Raw genomic sequence first — 20,609 nt, 5'->3', positions numbered from 1 at the left:
AAAAAGGAACCCAGACTCTTTTCATTTTCAGACACTGCAGTAATCTAGACTTGCCAAATATTATAGACTTGCATGGGCTGTATTGAATATATTTGTTTAGGGTCTGCATGACAGACTTTGCCCTCATCCACAATGCCTAAAGTCGGAAACCACCGTAGAATTGTTGGTATGAACGCCCCAGAACCTGGGCAGTTCGGTAATACACCCTATCTAAACTAATAAATGGCTTCCCTCTGTCTCTCCCAAGTGTAAAGAACTTGTATATATTTCCTTTTACCCACTCCATGTCGTGTGCCATGGCTAAGTGTAGTGCAACATGCATCATGGGAGCATTGACAAAACAAAGGCAGCATCATTTGTTATTTTCTTAGATGCACATCTAGAATTTTCCCCAACTGACTTGGTGTTATGTGGATTATATATTTAGATGTTTTAATTTATGAAGACTGCATTATTTTTAATATGACAGAGTCTAATGCGAATATTTCTTAAGTCTGTTTCAGACTTAAACATCTGCTGTTTTCTTTCGAATTTTTCTCCTGTAAAATTGTCGAGAGGACTCCTTGTGATTGAAACATTCAAACCACAGGTAGGTAGATCGGTAGTTACTCGATATTAAATTTTAGTCTTTCTCCCAGACAATTGAGAATAAATTATATATCAATCCATCTGAAGTCTAGAATTGTTCTAGGCTCCATTGCATTTATTTTTATTTTTATCTTGTACATATATTTTTTAAATGAGATAACTTTACGTTAAATGTTAGTCTTCCACAAAGCCATACTTGGCCTACCGTCCTTTCTCTAATTAATTACTGGTCTGACTAGTCTGTCTCAACATCCCTGAACCATATTATTTTCCTGTTCGCATAGACCTTACTGTAATGCTACAGTTCCAACTCAACGCTCTGTTAAAACCCATGTCCCACCGAAGTGCCAACGATACTAGCCTACTGAGATACCATGCTGCATTTTAACATGGATACGTTGCACTGACTTCGTGCCGATCAGTCCTTGTTTTATCCCCTTAATATTGATCCAACTTAATATTTAATTATTTTTTTCACATTTGTGATTAAGAAAAAAAATACTAAAGAAGAAAAATATTCATGCGCAGTGAATAGTCCATTTTTTCAAAACTGGTTCCAGTCTAGAGATTTTTCGGGCTTCGCATCTACTCTCCAACTCAACGTTCCTTGACGCCAACCTAGTACGTGTAGTTAAATCACCACTGCGCCGGAGTGTGATACCATTTACTCACGTCTTTAATTCATATTGCAGCATACACCCACATTCGTTTTACAATTGTCGTAAAGGAAGTGCTTCGCGGTTCACGAGAATGGGACAGTTACCTTGCATAATCTTATGAAATTAGCAGTTCCTAGTCCTGCACCATGACCGTGGAATATATTTATTTTATGAAAAAATAATAATCTAGAAACGCATACAAAAGCAAGTCTTGCCAGCTCAAGCTAGCTGAAATCAGCATAGGGAGTCAAGAAGGATATTGTGTAATATAAGATTTCAGAGACTAAATGTTAGTCTAAGCAGTTCCGTAAACATGGTTTTACAGTACGCAACATGTAGCGTCGGACAGACATAAAAATTAAAAATGGACGCAAATATCCAATGCAAGTCCCATTAGATTTTAGAATCATTTTAACTTCTTCCACTGCACCATTTACAAAAGATTTATTTGTCATATTTCTGTTCTGATAAAATTGCTTTCAATGTTCGGAGACTCAATCACTAAGATCCAACTTCTACAGGGACATCCCCATTGATAACAAACATAAGGCATCACGCATGCTTTGTACTTCATTTGTTGCTGGTGCATGAAACCAATCCGTGACACTCTTTTTAAAGCCCCAAAATTATTACTAAGACTCTCTAGGTCCGTGAAGATCTGGATAGAATAGGTCTTCAGCAACCCATGCTTGCCGTTAAAGGCGACTATGCTTGCCGTAAGAGGCGGCTAACAGGATCGGGTGGTCAGGCTCGCTAACTTGGTTGATGCATGTCATCGCATCCCAATTGCGTAGATGCATGGTCATGATGTCAATCACTGGATTGTCTGGTCCAGACTCGATTATTTACAGACGGCCGTCATGTAGCTGGGATATTGCTGAGTGCGGCGTTGAACAACAAACGAATAAACCAAGACTCTCCAAGGCTCGTAAATATATAAACCCAGGTGGTAAACCTCAACGTAAATCACGAACGAGATATACAACCCAGTACTGACGTGTAACCTCCAGAAAGCGATCTTCACTGGACAAATGGCTTTGTCTTATTCTCAGTGACGCATGGAGTAAGAGTGCATTAACGGCGCGAGCGAAATAACACATTATTTCTTCTTAATCAACCTTAATTACTCATTTTCCAAATTATTAAAAATGGTGGAGCTCTAAAAAAATATGATTAAAGGGTAGGATGATGGAAGGTATGGTGGCTGAGAGGGGACATCGCTTTCTCGCGGTATAGCCATATTCCCTCTTTCCCACTATAGGGGTCGCATATGTTGTGGGTTTTTATACGATATAAAGTATATACGTAAAACAACATTAATGAAATGTTAAACCTGACCTCAGTGGGCGGAGGCTGAGGTTGGTTTTAATAATAAAAGAGAGCTGAGATTTTTCCAGTCACATTTCAAATTATACATATAGAAAGAATGTTGAAATTTTCTCACTATCTACTTAAACAATATTGTCTGTAACAGTACAGACGTAGGTGCTTTTATAACAATCCTCGGATTTCTGCGTGAAAAAGTATTTGATTGATTTATGGCCCTATTTAGGAGTTTTATTGGATCCCCCAGCCCCAGGCCTAGTTTTCAAAACAAACAGCAAATTACACCGCTTCTTAGCGCTGAGTAGAGTTCTTCCTAAAAAACAATTGTGTTTTCCTAAAAACAACACTTAGGTTATATCAATGTTTATTCTGTTTGCGGAGTAGATGTGATCAAACTGTAAGTCCTCGCCCCAGCAATGGTAATACTACCGGATGACCATTATTTCTAGCGTTTGAATGGCATATTGTTCTTAGTAAACCGTAATGTGGAAATAGATAGTTGATTGGTTTTATATTCAAGTTGGTATTTCCGCTATTCAAAGTGTGCAGTGAGGCCGTCTTATCAAGTCATTTCTGAGACATAAATGCAAAGTTTAATTTATTAAGTCTACTCTCAGTACAGTACAGATTATTCGAAAGAAGTTAAAGAACACCCGATTCCTTCATATGACGATGGTTTGTTTGTTTATTGTTTAACGCCGCACTCAGCAATATTCCAGCTATATGACGGCGGTCTGTAAATAATCGAGTCTGGACCAGACAATTCAGTGATTGATATCACGAGCATCGACCCACGTAAGTTGGATCGATGACATGCATCAACCAAGTCAGCGAGCCTGACCACCCGATCCCGTTTGTCGCCTTTTACGACAAGCATAGTCACCTTTTACGGCGAGCATGGGTTGCTGAAGACCTATTCTCTACCCCGGAATCTTCACGGGTCACACGAGATATGACGATGGTATTAGAAAAAGCAATAGAGCGAGAAAGAGATATTTCCAATAAAACCGTTCATTAAAACGTTTTTTGCTGATATTCAGTGATCCATTCCTATAATCATCACCGCTATTTTGCCTTTCATAATTAGATTTTTTCAGCATCTTGTAGTAGAAAAATGATTTACATATAGATCATATATTGACAAATAATTGTCAGTATTATGAGCCACTGTTTGTATTGTTTGCAACGTCCAAAGAATTATTTTGTCGGTCATCAGATTTGGAGTTAAAGCCGAATGTGTGCTCGTCCGATTTCGGGATGACAATTATATTGATAAAGATGCATGTACATTAAGCAGACAAAGGTTCTACATGTACACAGTTATGTTACAGATCGATTAGATACTAGTATATGTCTCTACCTTAAGTCACCTATACGACTTTTGAGAGCACCTTTAACCCGTAACCTCATTCCTTGGACAATATAAATGAAATTCGTTGTGAATATAATTTAAAAACAACGAGTTTCTTATAATTCCTTCCCATCAAACTGTCTTCGGGAATTAAATTTGATACTAAATTGCTTGTAAAATGTAGTTTAACTTTCCCGCCAGGGGAGACTAGATATCCGATTTTATCATATAATGGGTAGGTTTCTCGGCAGGATAAAGCCAAAGGATAAAAACGATATCCGTTGGGGTCATATGCGGATAGAGATGCAAATATCAAAGGTCAAGTAGGGACTACTTTCACTGTTTTTAAACAAACATGGCGTCGCACTTGTCATTCGGCGATCGAGTCAGAATTAACTATCGGCTACAGGGATAATTGCTACAATTATCAAAAGAACAGTCTAATATACTGAAAATCAGTGTCGAACTGCGACGTAACTAAGGCATTTTATACTTTTGGCAACTTTGCCAAGGCTCGCTAAATACAATGTTTATTCCTAATGCAGGATACTCACCATCCCCAAACACACACGCGTGATAACCTCTATATAGCATATAGGCTCCAGCAGGAATATACATATTTATGAAACAATTCTCTGTCTATTGAACTGTATCGTTAACAGTTGTACGTTCTGAGTCATGTGGTTATCCACCACATATGTACACAGAAAATGAGTCAGACACACACACATACATAATTTTGACAAAACCATGCATTAAATATCACAATGATAGCTGATGTAACATATGTTACAGATAATCATAGTAATGCACTTCATATTTTTAACAACGTTAACTATGTGGCCACACTAATTCTTATGTCTCTCCATATGTGTAGTTTACACAAGTACAGCGATGGGGGCAGTGGGGTAGCCTAGTGGTTAAAGCGTTCGCTCGTCAAGCCGAAGACCCAGTTCGATTCCCCACATGACACGCTGTAACATCATATACTATCGAAAATAAGTTATAGAACACCCACAATTATAAGATTGTATTTTGCAATACAATCAGCCATGACTAATTAACCATAGTCTTCTTAACTTCTTTTGAAAAGTATATATTTAGATATTACCTTATTTATTTAGAGCGTTTTGCCATGACCCGCGTGATGTGTCGGCGCGTGATTTGTCGGCGTGATGGTAACATAACACTAAATAGGGCCATAAATCAATCAATTACATTTTACGCAAAAATCTGTGGATTGTTGTAAAATCACCTACGTCTGTACTATACAGTTAAATAATGTTTAAAGTAAATATAGTGAGAAAAGTTCAACATTCCCTCCCAGTTGAATCAGATAGCACATGTAGCCCCTATAGCGGTCAACAGGGGATATTGCTTCACTGCGAGAAAGCGAGAAAGCGATAGAGCGAGAAGGCGATGTCCCCCCTCGGCCACCATACTTAGGAAGGTCTGTGGATCTGAAGAAAATAATTTGTGTCTTCATGTATTTGGATCTCTATATAGACCATCGTACATCTGTAACAATCAGTCCATGTGACAAACCACATATGCTTCAATTGTTAATAATATCCACTATATATCATATCTCTTTTGTTGTTGAATTAATGCAACAGGTGTTACATGTTATATGTACAAAGATTTCCAGTTATAGAATTCTATAGAAGGGCTTATAGAGTGAGTGAGTGAGTTTGGTTTTACGCCGCTTTTAGCAATATTCCAGCAATATCATGGCGGGGGACACCAGAAATGGGCTTCACACATTGTACCCATGTCGGGAATCGAACCCGGGTCTTCGGCGTGACGAGCGAACGCTTTAACCACTAGGCTACCCGACCGCCCCAGGGCCTATAGAACTACAGCAAATAAATTAATCGGCGACACACCTCCCTTTCTTCCGTCATTTCTCCCCGCACCCCACCCAATCCATTTTAAATGACCATTCCTAAAGATCAAATAGTTGTTATGTCGTGATATAATTCAATGCAGATTTTTGCTAACACAAATACGGTAATGTAACTTGAATGTGTCGATTTCTAATATTGTCGTACGTGCAATGATCTTTGACCTGTGGAAAAATGGATATTTGTTTGAGTCCCCGTGCTTCAAGACATACATTCATGTCATCGTATCCATTTACGTCCGATGCTCATGATGTCAATCACTTGATTTTCCGGTTTAGGCTCGATTACATACAGGCAGCCGTCATATAGTTGTCTATATATTGCTGAGTGCGGCGTTAAACCCACCGCCGTCATATAGTTGTCTATATATTGCTGAGTGAGGCGTTAACCCTCCGCCGTCATATAGTTGTCTATATATTGCTGAGTGAGGCGTTAAACCCACCGCCGTCATATAGTTGTCTATTTATTGCTGAGTGAGGCGTTAACCCTTCGCCGTCATATAGTTGTCAATATATTGCTGAGTGCGGCGTTAACCCACCGCCGTCATATAGATGTCTATATATTGCTGAGTGAGGCGTTAACCCTCCGCCGTCATAAAGTTGTCTATATATTGCTGAGTGCGGCGTTAAACCCACCGCCGTCATATAGTTGACTATATATTGCTGAGTGCGGCGTTAACCCTCCGTCGTCATATAGTTGTCTATATATTGGCAGAGTACGGCGTTAACCCACCGCCGTCATATAGTTGTCTATATATTGCTGAGTGAGGCGTTAACCCTCCGCCGTCATATAGTTGTCTATATATTGCTGAGTGCGTCGTTAACCCACCGCCGTCATAGATTTGTCTATATATTGCTGTGTACGGCGTTAAACCACCGCCGTCATATAGTTGTCTATATATTGCTGAGTGAGGCGTTAACCTACCGCCGTCATATAGTTGTCTATATATTGCTGAGTGAGGCGTTAACCTACCGCCGTCATATAGTTGTCTATATATTGCTGAGTGCGGCGTTAAACCACCGCCGTCATATATTTGTCTCTATATTGCTGTGTACGGCGTTAAACCACCGCCGTCATATAGTTGTCTATATATTGCTGAATGCGGCGTTAACCCTCCGCCGTCATATAGTTGTCTAAATATTGGCTGAGTACGGCGTTAAACCACAGCCGTCATATAGTTGTCTATATATTGCTGAGTGAGGCGTTAACCTACCGCCGTCATATAGTTGTCTATATATTGCTGAGTGAGGCGTTAACCCACCGCCGTCATATAGTTGTCTATATATTGCTGAGTACGGCGTTAAACCTACCGCCGTCATATAGTTGTCTATATATTGCTGAGTGCGGCGTTAAACCACCGCCGTCATATAGTTGTCTATATATTGCTGAGTGCGGCGTTAACCCACCGCCGTCATATAGTTGTCTATATATTGCTGAGTGCGGCGTTAACCCACCGCCGTCATATAGTTGTCAATATATTGCTGAGTGCGGCGTTAACCCACCGCCGTCATATAGTTGTCTATATATTGCTGAGTGCGGCGTTAAACCACCGCCGTCATATAGTTGTCTATATATTGCTGAGTGCGGCGTTAACCCACAGGCTTTCTACACAGAACAGGTGGAATGCTTCCGTGCACATTGCGCTTTGTTCAAACAAAATGTACTATTTCTATGGACTTAGAAATTTACCGACATTTGTAAAGAAGAAAGACTGCACACGTGTTTTGAAAACAGGTGTACCATGTTTATATTGAGTCATCACGGTTTATCCTCAGGCTGTGCATTGCGGTGTTTGCCGAGGCATATTCCTGCATAAATCTACGTGATCGGAGATACTTTCAGCCAGTGCGCCTATTCCCCAGACCGAGCTATGTTGACACAATAACTGAATACACTGCTCCAACTGGCGCGGTAAGTACATGACTGGAATCTGGATGTGTGTGTGGCTGTGTGTGTGTGTGTGTGGCTGTGTGTGTGTGTGTGTGTGTGCGTGTGTGTGTGTGCGTGCGTGCGTGTGTGTGTGTGTGGCTGTGTGTGTGTGCGTGCGTGTGTGTGTGGCTGTGTGTGTGTGTGTGTGGCTGTGTGTGTGTGCGTGCGCGTGCGTGTGTGTGTGGCTGTGTGTGTGTGCGTGCGTGCGTGTGTGTGGCTGTGTGTGTGTGTGTGCGTGTGTGTGTGGCTGTGTGTGTGTGCGTGCGTGCGTGCGTGCGTGTGTGTGCGTGCGTGCGTGCGTGCGTGTGTGTGTGTGTGGCTGTGGCTGTGTGTGTGTGTGTGTGTGTGTGTGTGCGGCTGCTTGTACAAGCCAGGGGCAATGCCGGTTTTATAGTGTTAGCTGGCCCGCTGATATATCAGGCCACAGTTAAACATGGATACCCCACTCAGACATAGTGTACTGTCTCCGAGCCGACCACTCCGTTTATCTCCTTAATTCCGAGCGCCAGGCAGGGAAACAGAAAGGTACCATCTTTTAACGTCTTTTGGTATGACCCAACGACCTTCCGCTCTCCGGGCTGACGTTCTATCCACCATACCACGGAGGCGATCTGACAGGAATCATACAATGGCATATCTGTTATAAAAACTTCATATTCCTGTGGTAATAGATTATTAACTCCATTCTGATTTTATCGTCTTTGCCTCTTTCAATGAGGTATTGCCTTATCAACGCGAGATTCATGCTTTATGTATCAACTGTCGATTCCTATCACTCTGTGTGTGTGTGTGTGTGTGTGTGTGTGTGTGTGTGTGTGTGTGTGTGTGTGTGTGTGTGTGAACTGTCGATCCCTATCCCTGGTCACCTATATACTGTTGTCTCGAACATAGCCTAACATCACACCTGCATGAGACCACCCCTTTACAATGATATACCGAACGTCATGGACTTTCGAATTAGTTCCTTATATTCGTACATTATTCACACATGGGTACAGATCCGGGTTAGAATAGGTCTTCAGCAGCCCATGCTTGTCGTAGAAAGCGGTTAAGCTTGTCGTAAGAGGCGACTAACGGGATCGGGTGGTCAGGCTCGCTGACTCGGTTGATGCATGCCATCGTATCCCAATTGCGTGGATCGATGCTCATGATATCAATCACTGGATTGTCTGGTCCACACTCGATTATTTACAGACCGCCGTCGTACAGCTGGAAGTGCAAACGTTAAAAATATACAATCAAAACAAAAACAAACAATGGTACAGTGTCAGCAATATCATCCTGTATCTTCAGTCACCCCATACATAACCTTGACCTTGACTGGCCTGCTCATCTTGTCACCATGTCCCCTACACAAAGCCACGCCTTTGAGGGGGCATAAACTCGCAGGCTCTCCGGTATACGGTCGTCCTTGAAGTGCAGTAAATGCCACGTGTATCAGTGTTGAGGACCTGTTGACTAGTCAACGTCTAATCATGCTTCATAAGCGTGGCTTTATGAGACTGCCGCGCCACCGCCTGTACTTCATACGCCCATGTAATATGCTATCAACTCACAATATGCGTGTCATACAGTTCCCCGGATTATGTGCGTCGGTTTGTTGCGGGCCCGGATCTCTGTGCTTTTGTCTCCCACAACTTGGCATGATTTGAATAGTATAAGCGTTCCACATCGGCGTCGTGCAGTTCAATGTGAGTATATCATCTTAAAGTTGTTTGATTCTTCGGTAGCATTTTCAATAAATGTTGTTCACGAAAGGTTCCTGAATACATTAATCGAGATTACGCTATCCGCATGGATGACCTATTCCTGCATAGATATATCTAGATCGGTGACGCTAAGCCGGTGACCCGTACCCAGATCCGGACATACCAGTGAAACAGCCACTCACTCACTCACTCACTCACTCACTCACTCACAATGTATCAATCTATCAATCTATCAATCTATCAATCAAACAATCAATCAAAATGGAAATCGAGTGACGGATGCTTGACTCATTGTAAGTCTTTGTACGCAATTGTATCGTTGCTAGTGGTACCAGTTACCGGTTTGGGCTAGACGAAGCATTGACGAAGCAAAGAGTTTAATCAGACGTCTCCTTGAGGGAGACTGGTATCACACCTGTGATCCCTGGCGATAAGAAATATGACATTGCGTACCAGGCCAGCAGTTAGACGTATCAACGTATAATCGTAAATTCTCCTCGGCGTAATATATATCTTGCACGTGTACGTAAACAGGATGTGTTTGGTAACTTGAGCAGGAAGCACAAGTGCACGAAGGGATGTTATTTCAGATGACAAATGAAAGAAGACAGAAAGATTTTGACCCAAATTTAGTGACTGGTGGCCGTGTCGCACACACGAATTTTTATTAAATGTATCCTCGAGAGTCAGTAAGAAACTAGAAAGAAACTGACTTTGTTCTGTAAATCTCACCAAGTTTCAGCTTTTGCCTCTTCCTTTGTGGAATGAGGTTTCACATTTGTAAAATGATCTCTGTTATCTGTCTGTACCATCAACTTAACTGCCCTCACCCCCTGCAGATTTCCCGTCCCATATTGCCAAGCAGGTGACCCACAAGGAGGAATACGGCCCTCCCTCAGTCCAGAATCATGAGTTATACTGTGCCTACCACAATAAGTTGTGAATACGTAGCCTTGCTGTGGCCAAACATTTTGTAACAATTTGGCAAACTTTGATATGTAAACAGCACATATAATTCAGTTTTATTTCATCTTAACATATCAGTTGAATCCCACTTGACCTTTGAAGATCCGGTTAAAAATAGATTTACAGCAACCCATGCTTGCCGTTATAGGCGACTATGCTTGTCGTAAGAGGCGACTAAAGGGATCGGGTGGTCAGGCTCGCTGACTTGGTTGATGCATGTCATTGTATCTCAATTGCGTGGATCGGTGGTCGTGATATCAATCACTGGATTGTCTGGTCCAGACTCGATTATTTATAGACAACCGTCATATAACTGGAATATTGCTACGTGCGGCGTTACACAAAGAACAACAAAAACGGAAAAAACGGATCCTACTTATTTTGTGGATACAATAACAATAAATCAAACCAATAGATCGTTTGAGCTAGCTAAATATAAAAAGTCATATTTCCCTCTGTTGGTCCCACGTGAAATGTTCTTCATGAATACTGTAAATCATGAAATTAACGCAATAATAAGTCAGCACATTAATGCGAGTATAGAAGAACCCTGGCCTCAAATGCGTCATGACATTTATAAGAGTAGCCTTGCCAAAATCACTGTAGTCTCACAATTTAATAATGTAGTATTGGCTGATAGATCTTCGACCGAATAATATCATTTGTTCAAGCAACTGTTCATCTAATTTCCATTAATGTATGTTACATTGATAATATGTTCATGGGTTTCTTCTCTGAACGTATATTGTTGAGGACTACTTCAGTTGAGGATAAGTAACATAAATAATGATGATATTATTTTGATATTATTGTCATTATTATTCCTTCAGATCATTAAAAAGAGTTATTATGTTTCACATTAAACATAGAGAAAGAGGTATGGATATTGTGGAGATTATTTTTTAGCAATTCTTAAAGATATTATGTTTTGTTTATGGTCTCATGCCGCACCCAGCAACTTAAGGATATTACAACATACATTTAGGTTCAGTTGTATTATTAAATTTGTTTTATTTTGCATCTGTTACAGAGACCTTATAAAGTAATATAAAAAGGTATAGTCGCTATTCTTAAAAGTAAGCATATGTTAGATTTATCAACCGGAAATATTGCACACCAAAGGATAATCATATTTCATGACACTATTCTATGTCGAAGTCAACTATATTTGTGTTTGCTATTGCTACATGATTGGTTATGACACGGATACGTCATGATAAAGCAATGAGAAATTGACATTTGATGATATAAGACAGCTACGCAATAAAACATAAACAAAGTACAACCTTAGACAATTAAAGTATTCCGCAAACTATGAACTAACAGTTGCAGTATAAATCTTACAATGTATCATACAATAACAATTGCATATGACAATAAAACGAAGACACTTTACATTGGTTGAAAATATAATACACGTGATATAGCGCAATAAAGGACAATGTATATATTTTAGATAAATAAGATAACACTTCGGTAAGACACGTACTACATGTGTAACCAATAACTAATTTAATCTTACATGATCTTTGCTATTTATTTAAAAAATATGAAGAACGTAATGATAAGCGTTACTTTAATATACCTTGCTGCAAAACATACATGCATGAAGTAAAGTGTATTGAGAAGATCAATATATCAACATAATCAACACTGAAACTGACAATCATACCGCGACCGAGAATGATGTCAGAACCCTCCAAAGTTGGGTGTGGTACAAAACTCGCGCTTTCAGAATCATGGACAATAGGCAGAGTACATTAACAATCGCTCACGTTCAATAACAAATCATTAGTGGCGTGTGTGACCATCAAATGCCTCAATACACGCAGAAACTCTTCGACGCACAGAAAAAGCCGGTCGTCTGATGAGGTCACGTGGGATTTGACGCCATTCTTTTTGAAGGGCCAAGATCAGTTCTTGCCAGTTTGCTGGAGAGTGTGGTCGTTGTCGAACACGACGATCCATCAAGTCCCAGAGGTGTTCTATGGGGGACATGTCGGTCTAGAGTGCAGGCCACGGCAGGACGTTGACGTTGTTGGCTGCGAGGAAGTTAGTGACAATTCTGGCTGTATGGGCTCTAGCGTTGTCATGCTGATGAATGACACCACGTGGCTGCTGTTGGAGAAATGGTAGGACAACTGGATGAAGAATGTTATCCATGTAACGCTGAGCTGTCAAGTTTCCGTCAACGGTTAACCAGCGTTGTCCTCTCCTGCCCACAGATCCCTCCCCACACCATGACACTCCCTCCACCATATGGTACGACCTCCTGCACGCAACATGCCGCCGTACGTTCACCCCTTTGGCGGTAAACACATGTCTTCCATCAGCCCTAAACATACAGAATCGACTTTCTGCCAGTCACGTCGTTGCCAACGTCGTACAGTCCGGGCTCATCTCAATCGCAGACGACGATGTTGCGCTGTCAATAGCTGTCCTCTGTATGGTCTAAAAGCCCTGATTCCATGAGCCCTGAGTCTCCTGGCCACTGTCTGTCGACTAACCCTGTGACCTAAGGCATTTGTCACCGATGACGTCACTGTCAGGAAGCGATTTCGGAGGTGCAAGGTTCGCAAGTACCGGTCATCATTGGGCGTGGTCACCCTGGGTCTGCCTGTTCTTGGCCTGTCAGCGGTCCGCCCTGTCTGTTTGTAACGTTGCATCAAGTTGGTAATGGCAACACGGGAGCAACCGAAGGTTCGTGCAATATGGGCGTGGGTGGCTCCCATCTGTACCATGCCCAAGGCTCGTTTACGTTGTTCGACTGTGAGTCGTGGCATTTCTTTTGTGATTTTGTTCACTGTGGATGTCTGACATGCCGTTGCAATCGTTTTATACCTTTATCTGCACGTGTATTTCACTTTTTCGCGTGTTATCTCGCAAACATGTAACAGACGATTAACATTTTCTGCATACACTATTGTTGTATTTAGGCTATGTGTTTTAGATAGACTTCATCGAAAACATAATATACTTTGTCTGAAATTTATATTTTCAGTTGGTAAAGTTTCTTTTGGACGTCAGTTTATAATACACGTAATATAGCGCAATTAAGTATCGCCGACGTTCTACTTCTCATAACAGTCTCTTGTTAGAACTCAGTACTGTACAGGTCCTGATTGTGCTACTGTCACAGTTATGTCTCTGACTCTTTGCCCTTCTTATTGGAACATTCAGCCACCTTACACTATTGACAACCTTCGAATCTCTGGTTATTTCTTCCCCACTCTCTCTGTCAATTGGCGAGGTTTCACTCTTACAAACAAGCTAACTACAACTTCCATTGTTATCCCTAATAAAATAAGAATTTCCTTTCTAAATGCCCGTAAACTCCATACGATTTTAACACAACCTTTTAGTGCATACATTCTTCAAGTCCACAACAGTTTTTATCAAGTCATTGATCAACCAAACATGTTGCAGTTAATTTAGTGTTTGGGCATTGCATTTGAGCAATACATTATATTGTACATCATGTTACCATTTATGAATATGATGCATGATCTGTTTGACAAAGCAAAAAATTGAAATAGTACGTTTCTGAAAAAGGCTGAGTTTGGCAGATGAAAACAGGCTAATGCATATAGTGCAAAGATGGTCATCTAAATTTCGTAAGTCAAGGGATAATTCAGTTAAGAAATTATTCGATGTGAAATCAATTACTTCTGTTATAACTAATCTATCATCTTGTGACTTCGACCATGCTAGAAGAATACTTATCAATAAGGATCAGGAATTATGGTTGGAACAGCTCTGGGATGACAGAGGATTAACAACTGGTATTAAGTTAAGAACATATCGACTTTTTAAAACGTCTTTAAGTACCTCCAAATATGTCATTAATTTAGCCAACAGAGGACATGTCATTGTATGGCAATGCTTGTTATAAATGTACGAGTATTATACTTTTAGCACGTATTTTGTGCACCATTAATAAATAAATTCATCACTGTCCACTGTAACTATTTTAGCACTTGCAGTGCTTTTAAGAACATTAGTGTCTAATAGGCCCACGCTGGCCGGGCGATGTATATCTTTTAATATATTTTACCTCCTGTATAAATTGATGTAATTTTATGTATACACCGCTGGACACTTAAATAAACTATTTTTTTTCTTCTTCTTCTGCGATATACGCCGGCCATCATTCCCAAGATTTAGTCAAAAAGCGTTATGAGCTAATCGTTAAGACTACATGTCCAGCGAGAGAAGTAAACATTACTCTGTGGTAACGCGCTCTCCAAGAAAACTTATGTAATTTTAGTCACTTCTGCATACTCAAGTCCTTCAAAACTGCGAGGTAATCTCGAAATTCTGATAGTCAGCACGTTAGATTAGCAACATTGTGTAGGTATTGTTTAAGTAAGTGATAATTCAAAATGCGACCATATGATGACCTAAGAACATCGGTGGTATAAATAACGGCCTTTATTCGGGATACCTCACTGTTAAGACACACGGAATAAAGACTGGCCACTAATAGATGCTTCTCTTGGTTGTTTAAAGGTAAGATATGTTCACTTCATGTATATTGTATGTTCTTTAACTATATTCCTATTTTTCCTGTTTTCTATTGCATTCTATTTTCTCAAATGCTTTGAATATAATCAACATTTTAAATTAGGCAATAATGATTAAGGTAACCAGTAAAGTTAGTATTATAGTTAGGTTAGATCATGTAGCACGAGAAACAATCTAACTATATAGTGTGTATTAAAATAGTACAAAATATAATATGATAACGTTTTTAGACATTGGTTCAGCAAATTAAAATTACACATAATCGGGCTCGTGGAATCAAAGTAATTCCTGTGCATCTGTTGTCAATTGTATATTTTATTGAATGTTTGCAATTGAAGTGTATGTAAATGAATGCATCTTTAAATGATTAGGGTGTGTTCTATTCAAATTATTCAAACTACCCTTGATGTAATTAATTCTTAAACAATGTACTTATTAAGCGAGGCAACTATACTGTACATGCAAAACCCGTGAGCGCACATAACACTTGTTGTTTAATTCAGTTGCTCATGTATTGCTATATTTTCAGTATTATTAAGCTCTATTTATTTCTACATTGTACACATTCAATGACGTCGGGCATATGACTTTTGGTTATTAACAGATCAAGATTATTATTTTAGTAATGGGTGAGATATTTATTAATATTTGTGTATTCTTATTATTCGGTTTTAGGTGTATTCTGTAAGGTTGTATTGAAGTAAAGCTCATATTTACGTTTCTCATAAACATCAAAAGATCATGTAAGATTATTTTTAGTAATTGGTAAGATATTTATTAATGTATGTGTATCCTAATTATTGGGTTTAGGTTATCTTCTGCTAGGTATATTAAAGTAACGCTTATCATTACGTTCTTCATATTTTTTAAGAGTGAGTGAGTGAGTTGGGTTTATCGCCGCTTTTAACAGTATTTCCGTTATATCACGGCGTGTCAGCTTAATGTGGGAGGAAAGCCCGAAGTGATACAGGTCTTAGACGTTTACCACTGCGGTGAAACCCACGAGCGAGGGTATAGTGCTGACAAACCTAGGAACATAATTGGGGCGAACCGGGATTCGAACCCACAATCATAGGTTTCTGGCGAGCCCAACTCTGCACAGCGAATTGCGGCGCCTTAGACGACTGGGCCACCCGTGCCCCCTATTGTTTTAATAAATAGCAAAGATCATGTAAGATTATTTAAGTTATTGGTTACACATGTAGAACGTGTTTTACCGAAGTGTTATCTTATTTATTTAAAATACATTGTCCTTAATTGCGCTATATCACGTGTATTATATTTTCAACCAAATGTAAAGTGTCTTCGTTACATTGTTAAATGCAATTGTTATTTTATGATACATTGCAAGATTTATACTGTAACTGTTAGTTCATAGTTTGCGGAATACTTTAATGGCTTAGGTTGTACTTTGTTTATGTTTTATTGTGATATGTAAATGACTGTTGAGACACATGGAATAAAGACTGGCCACTAATAGATGCTTCTCTTGGTTGTTTTAACTGTGTGCAGTACCTTGCTAATTCCCCGACAGCTAATTCTAGGAATTAAAATTAGCCTTGACCAAACCTAAACCTTTAAAGGTTATTATAGGTCATAAGGTTTATTATAGTACTGTCAAACCTAAGCACAACAGCGAAAGATATTTTAAAAATAGCACGAATATGGTAAACTAATTTATATTCAGATTGTTATGTTAATGTTTAAAAGCTCAGTAGTATCGAATGCACGTTTCACGTCAAGTAATGTTTGACATTTGAGGAAGGAGTGAGTGAGTGAGTATGGTTTTACGCCGCTCTTAGCAATATCCTAGCAATATCACGGCGGGGGCACCAGAAATGGGCTTCACACATAGTACCCATGTCGGGAATCGATCCCGGGTCTTCGGCGTGACGATCCAACGCTTTAACCACTAGGCTACCCCACCGCCCCCTGTGAGGAAGGAAGTGACGAAGCGGATTGAGACTGCAGAAATATCAGAACTTAAATAACAGGTGGAAGACGTGTCGGCGTCTACCAGCAATGGCTTACCCAGGGGCTTCTTAACTGACCCAAACTAAGGCCTCCTACTGGCAAATGGTGACACAGTTTCGGAAATATAAAAACACAGCATGTATTTGAATTTCATTAACCACCTAAAAAAATACAAAAACACAACAGGTAACTGCCCACACTGCAAACAACTAGAAACCCCAGAACACGCACTCATCCACTGCACACACTACCTAACACATCGAACCGCATTACAAACCACCCTCAATCTAAACAAGGCTCTCACTCTAGAAGCAACACTAAACCCACAAAATAAACTAGAAAACTTCAAGGCCTTAGGCGTATTCTTAATCAAAACGGAACTAATAAAACGCATCTAAAAACACAATAACCTACCAAATCAAAATCACATAAACAAACAAACATCCACCATACCCAGCTCCCTTAGTTCTCCTCCCCAACCCCCTCGGCATCTATTACAAATTTCAAAATTCCCCAATTCTATATAAGCAAGCCCTAAAGCCCCCTCTTGGGTTGCACACACTACTTTCGCCCCTTTCGGAAACACATTTAATGGCCTGGCCGGGCCCGTGTGCGAAATACGCATCAGTCGGAAAGCGCACGTTAAATCTCCAATATAAGTAAGGAAGTAAGTGAATTTCATAAATGTAACACTTATCAGTGTACACTTCGTAGCTCTAATACGGTATGGTTTTGTATGTTGACAACCCTTCCTGCAGTATTCCAGATACATGCTCAAATAAAACGTGAACTTTAGAACCATGCAGAGAAGCATGTATGTTAAGAGGAGATGTTTCCGATGTGTAGCACTAACAATCAGTCAAGTGTTACAACAGCGGCTTTATTATTATCACGATATGCTGCACGTGATTTTAAAACTTTACACGCTAATCCTGCACGAGACAATTGGTGCATCGCGAGTCATGGATCTATGACGTCACATGTAATGCGTTCATGAGCGTCGATTCACACAACATATCAGTACGTACATTTGTATGTTCGTGTTTGCATCGAACCAGTCTAATATTTCTTGAATACGAGCATTTCTTCATATATTAACCAACATGTATGATATTCGCGTTTCTTTTATCGATGTGTACGACCTAAATACGAATAGGTAATATTTGTTTGTTTGCCGCACTCAGCTATATGATGGCGGTCTGTAAACAATCGAGTCTGGACCAGACAATCCAGTGATTTACATCATGAGCATCGATCCACGCAATTGAGATACGATGACATGCATCATGATGTTGATGCATGTCATCGTATCCCATTTGTATAGATCGATACTTATGATATTGTGACAGTGCACAATTCAAGATAAAATCTTTAACATTTTTATATCAATTTGTATGTATATATTTTACACATATTTGCCATATATTTCATGCAATTATTTCTATACAGTTACTACATTGAAATGTCACTTTAATTACCCATCATGTCAAGGTCGTGCTGACCTAGCAAACCTAATTAACATCAACCATATGCTATCGCCAGTGTCTAACTTAAAAAAACAACCAATCTATTGATTTCTTTACCTGTAAATTACCTTAATAACCATTGTCTAGACAACCAGGCAGCAGCTGTAAAACACAATATAAATAATATGATGTAATGAACGCAATTTCTCTCGGTCACGTGACACGTCCTTTTAGAACTCATTGCGGCCTGTCCAATCAAATTTCTATCAGTAAATTACCTAACCAAACCAACCAAAATTGAAATTAAAGGACACATTGTATTTTTTGGCAAATTAAGAGAATTCCTACTTTGATCAGCGGTGTTTCCAGTACAGTAAACTACGGTTATAACGAACTCAAAGGGACTACTTTTTTTAGTTCGTTATAACCGTAGTTCGTTATAAGCATATATACAGCAAAACGGCAAAACTAAAAAGTTTGTTCGTTATATCCGTCTGTTCGTTATAAGCGTGTTCGTTATAACCGTAGTTTACTGTACTTTTGAGACTAAAAAAGAGGTCCGTGATTTCATATCAAACCGTGTCCGACATACGCGTACAGTCGGAAAACGCTCGTAAAATCCCCAACCTCATCTCTTTGACTGATCACTGACTCAAGGAATTCGCCCTTCTAATTTAAGGTAAGCTCACATATACAAACTCTATTATTTACGTCAAATAATATCATGATAGAAATGTACTATTTATGATGAATAGAAAGTGGCAAATATTATGTATTATGTGTATTTCTAAATAATCTCTGCATGAATATTGAATAATATCTCAGTCATTATTGAATATGTAAATGAATTAGATCTACTGTCATGAATAGTTGTGTATTTATTGCACTCATGTATGATTAATCATATGCTGATGGAGAACCAATACACATATTACGTTCAACGGCAAATATCATTTATATAGGATTTATATGACAACGGTATAAGTGAGATCTGCTTAAGTAATTGTATGTATGGTTCCTGAACGATTATTATCAAATGTTGTGTTGAAAGAATGAAATATTATATTTGTTATGTATACAAACTCTACGCTAATACCCCTATCAAAATGAAATGTGTATTTATAATTATTGTTTAATTAATATATTATGTATAACACATTAACTCAACAATAAATACTGGAACATCTGGGGGCACGGGTGACCCAGTCGTCTGAGGCGCCGCGATTCGCTCTGCAGAGTTGCTTCCCTTGGGCATGCCAGAAACCTATGATTGTGGGTTCGAATCCCGGTTCGCCCCGATTATGTTTCTAGGTTTGTCAGCACCATACCCGTGCTCGTGGGTTTCACCGAAGTGGTAAACGTCTGAGACCTGCATCACTTCGGGCTTTCCTCCCACATTAAGCTGACACGCCGTGATGTAACAGGAATAATGTTAAAAGCGGCGTTAAACCCAATTCACTCACTCACTCACTTAAGGCACTGGGTAAAGGGAAGTAACTCGGTTCGTTTGCGACGTCTGCTCCGAGGTTTGCGAACTCAGTGAAACTGCGGACATATATTCCGGACATGTAGGAATGAATGTCGGTAAAAATACATTCTTTGTCAACCAACCGATCCCTCGGCTCATATGGTGTGATGTAACCTGCGTATGATCCTATGTACCCCGAGCCTGACCTCTCATGTAGGCTCACACACAGGATACATCACGCACGTATACCCCTCGAGATTCGCGACTTATAATGACTGTAGTCTTTGTCACTCCACACAATACATAAAGTATTCTAATTTGAGGGGAAAGCCTGAAGTCCAGAGTCATGGATGCATATTATCACAACTTAAGATCACTCTTACTCTTTGAAGGAATAATAATAATAATAATACGCCTGCATCCCAAGTACCAAGTTGTCCGTCAGTCCGACTCCCAATTGTTCTCGGTGCCTAAGGTTTGGTACCTCCCAATCTGTTGACTTACATTGGGAGAGTACCCGGGTTTACTACAAGGAACACAGCCCTTCTGAGAATTTGGGTAATGCAGAAGGCTGCAGTGTTGGGGAGTCTTCATATTCTCCGAAAAGTTCTGGATGGGTTTGACTAGGCAGCGCTTCCTGGGAGAAGCCCCATTCGCTGTCTGGGCTGCGTGTAGAGGGGGCAAGGGCCCTGAGCTGATGATGAGCCTAACCAGCCTGACTGTGCCAGGATCACCCAAACCCGCT

At 39.9% G+C, this 20,609-nt stretch overlaps 1 protein-coding gene across 2 annotated transcripts in view; it reads left to right on the top strand.

Annotated features, from left to right (window-relative positions):
* Positions 1 to 433: 433 nt before the first annotated feature.
* LOC124130404 (monocarboxylate transporter 12-like) overlaps positions 434 to 20,609 on the top strand; it is a 33,810-nt gene continuing 13,634 nt past the window's right edge. Inside the window, exon 1 of one of the 2 annotated variants that reach the window (XM_046493582.2) lies at positions 434 to 589. The gene's annotated coding sequence lies outside the window, so the exon portion shown is untranslated. Of the gene's footprint in view, positions 590 to 9,130; positions 9,449 to 20,609 lie in introns of those variants that run through there. The other variant, XM_046493577.2, reaches the window with a different exon arrangement.

Source organism: Haliotis rufescens, unplaced genomic scaffold (assembly GCF_023055435.1).
Source record: "Haliotis rufescens isolate VD_foot unplaced genomic scaffold, xgHalRufe1.0.p SCAF_9, whole genome shotgun sequence".
Taxonomy (NCBI): domain Eukaryota; kingdom Metazoa; phylum Mollusca; class Gastropoda; order Lepetellida; family Haliotidae; genus Haliotis; species Haliotis rufescens.
The sequence above is the reverse complement of the archived record's forward strand: the minus strand, read 5'-3'. Positions and strand labels throughout refer to the sequence as shown.